Here is a 3,131-nt window from a genome sequence, read left to right on the forward strand (position 1 = left end):
ACTATATAAGTGCTGACTGGACCCTGCACTCTAAATGTTTAGAGACCAGATATGTCCCAGATAACCGTACTGCTGACACCTTGGGTGAAAACCTGAAAGCTACTTTAGCAGACTGGGGACTAGGTGAGGACAAACTGGTCTGCATCACAACAGACAACGGTGCTAATGTAGCAGAGTTAATTTTATTTATTTATTTTATTTTTCTTTATGAACCTTCTCAAAACAAATTTTCTTTGAATTGACATGTCTGTTATATGTTATTTCTGTTTTATTTTGCTTTCATTTCTGGTTCCTAGTGTGTAAAAAGCCATCCTCATCTATGAATATTTGTTTTCCTTTGTTTTTTAATTGTATTTTATTTTGGTGGGGAAGCTTTTATTTTCTTACTTCCTGTTTTTGCGTTATATCCTGTGTGTTCCCGCTGCCCTCCTCAGTTCGCGCCAAGCTGCGCTGGGGAGAGGTAAGTGTACAGAGTTGTCTTTCATTTGTGTATTAAAATATTGAAAACGTTCTAAAAAATATGTTGTAAACTCACATGTTATATATATATTGTTGTTTAACTGTTCATGTTTAGCGCAGCACTGTGCTGGGCATTTGTCTCCCACATTGGTGACACCCATCAAGTTTTCTGTATCAACGTGGTTATTTATTTTTTTTTATTTATTTATTTTTCTTTTGGTTGGTTAGGGTGTTTGTGGAGAATCCGGAGCCCAGGAGCTGCTGTGTTTAAAATGTTCTTGTTTTGAACAGGTATGTGTGTCGTTTCAAATTTTATTTGGATGTTAAATTAATGTATTTAGTATATTTCTATGTTATGATGGAAAATTGTAATTATAGGGCAGATTATTTCTGTTTAGGTTTTATTTTAATTGTTTTGTATGACTGTAGATTTATTTTATTAATGAACCTCAGAAAATTTTGGTTTTGTTTAATGCATTTCTGTGTCAGTTCGCGCCAAGCTGCGCTGGGGAGAGGGTGTTTGTGGAGAATCCGGAGCCCATGAGCTGCTGTATTTAAAATGTTCTTGTTTTGAACAGGAATAAAATTATTCTGAATCCTGATTCTGGTGTGGTTCTGACTTCCTGTTACCAACCGCTACATCTGGTGCCGTGACCCGGATGCCTAGATCAGCCGCTGCCAATCACCGAGGTTCTGCTGTGTGCTTGGAACGTCGAATGCTCAAGTTGGTGGAGTAGTGGGTTCTCTCAGGCTCCATCTTGGTTGCTATTCTGCAACTGTATATAACTGTTTCTAAGCAAAAAACTGGATCACAAGGTTTCAGGTTAATAACCTAAAAAAAAAAAGTCTTTGCTGCCTCCTGCATATTTACTATTTGTTAAGGGATGTTTTTATAGCAAGATTGTTTTCTGTGTTTTGTTTTATATACTATGGCAGAGAAAAATAAAAAAAAACATATGATGTATTTTCATCCCCTGTTGGAAGAGGGAGAGGTTTACTTAGCTTAGAGAAAACCTTTGTTAATGACACTCCAGGAGCTACCTCTAAAATGCAGTTTACATTGGATGATGGTAGAGACAGACACAAACCACTGCATTCGACACCCACTGATTCCAGTGAGCGCACCACTACACATCAGTTACGTGAACTTATTGGAGAATTAGGAAGTCAAATCGGTGAATCCATAGCTAGCCGGCTCCTAGCCTGCCAGCCAGCTCTTAGCTCACAGGTTCCTCCCAATAAATCATCTAGAGCTGAATCATTCACAGCAACTGCTGACACCTCCAAAATAAGTCTGATAGTCAGACCTGATATTAAGGACCCATCCATGTTTCGTGGTGATGGCACAGACAAGTACTCCATTCATGAGTGGATAGACACAGTTGAAGTGTACCTACAGAAACGAGACCTCCCACCTTCTGAACAAGCAGAGGAAGTTTTAAACCATCTCTGTGGCAAAGCTAAAAGTATTGTCAAAGTGTGCCTGAAGAGTAGCTCAACCGGCAACACCTCAGAAGCACCAGAGACAATATACAACATTCTGAGGCGCTACTTCAGTGATACTCCTGGCTCGTGTCTACCTTTGGCCGATTTCGACGGCTAAGGAAACGTTGACTATTGGATCAGATTAAACACTGCTGCAGAAGTGGCAGACAGGCATCTAAAGTCCCAGGGGGGGTAAAATGGACAACATGGACTCAGAAATTGCCCAGACCCCAACCTTGCTAGTGTCTTTAAATGCCAGCCCACAAGCAAATGGTCCCTGGCTGATGTGCAAGAGGCTATTGATGAGCATCAGAGGGAGTACCAAGCTAAAAAAACAACCACAACCCTGCCTAATGCACATGCTCTTCATGTAGCTGCCGCTGTAACAGCCAGTGAACCCCTAGAAAATAACGCAGAGTACACCAATGTAAACACAGCCAAGCTATCTGACCCTGCTAAACCAAGTACAGCTGTTGTTTCAGAGTCAAATGCTTTGGAGAGAGTACTTAGCATGCTAGAAAGAGTACTAGAGTGTACAAGTCAGCCTAGTCCTTCTGCTGTCCGACCAGAGACTGCTCCATTCAGCCATGGTTCCCCTTGCAGGGTCTGCAGACAGATCTCACATTCCACACGTACACATTGTATGAGGGAGAAAAGATGTCTAGAATGCTTAGAGACTAGGCATCAAAGAAAGGACTGTCCCAAGGGGTCTTCAAATCGACCAGGCAACATTTTACCGCATCAGGGAAACTAAAACACTCACATGAGGGAGGTGATAGTGTGAGTGATAGAGACAAAACCCTCAACCTTGAAGATGATGCACAGACCGTTTACACTGAGTGTGTAAATTCCTCTCCATCTAATACTGCTGTTCTATTCCAGAACATAAATAGGCTTGACAAAGCTGACAGTCTGTTCTATACAGATGCTGAGGTGGAGGATAAAGTATCGTTGAAAGCCCTGCTCGACACTGGCTCAATGACATGTACTATCAGTGAAGAAGCTGAACAAATGTTAATGTGTACAGATTCAGTCTCCATGTCTAAAGATATTTGCCCTGACATCACACTTGTTGGTTGTGGTGGAGTGAAAGTTAAGCCTAAATGCATTTATGACCTAAAGATGAAAGTGTATGGCTGCACCTTCAGAGTCCCTGCACTGGTTGTTCCTGGGCAGCAAGATGAAAT

General features: G+C 41.3%; 1 long non-coding RNA gene across 1 annotated transcript; it reads left to right on the plus strand.

The window, feature by feature from the left end:
* The first annotated feature begins 263 nt into the window (after window positions 1-263).
* Window positions 264-751, plus strand: LOC106935230 (uncharacterized). Its single transcript, XR_001421855.1, has 2 exons — window positions 264-460; window positions 688-751. It is a non-coding gene; the product is annotated as an uncharacterized LOC106935230 (long non-coding RNA).
* The last annotated feature ends 2,380 nt before the right edge of the window (window positions 752-3,131 follow it).

This window comes from Poecilia latipinna, unplaced genomic scaffold (assembly GCF_001443285.1).
Source record: "Poecilia latipinna isolate Pla-1442-1.1 unplaced genomic scaffold, P_latipinna-1.0 Scaffold1931, whole genome shotgun sequence".
Classification (NCBI taxonomy): Eukaryota; Metazoa; Chordata; class Actinopteri; order Cyprinodontiformes; family Poeciliidae; genus Poecilia; species Poecilia latipinna.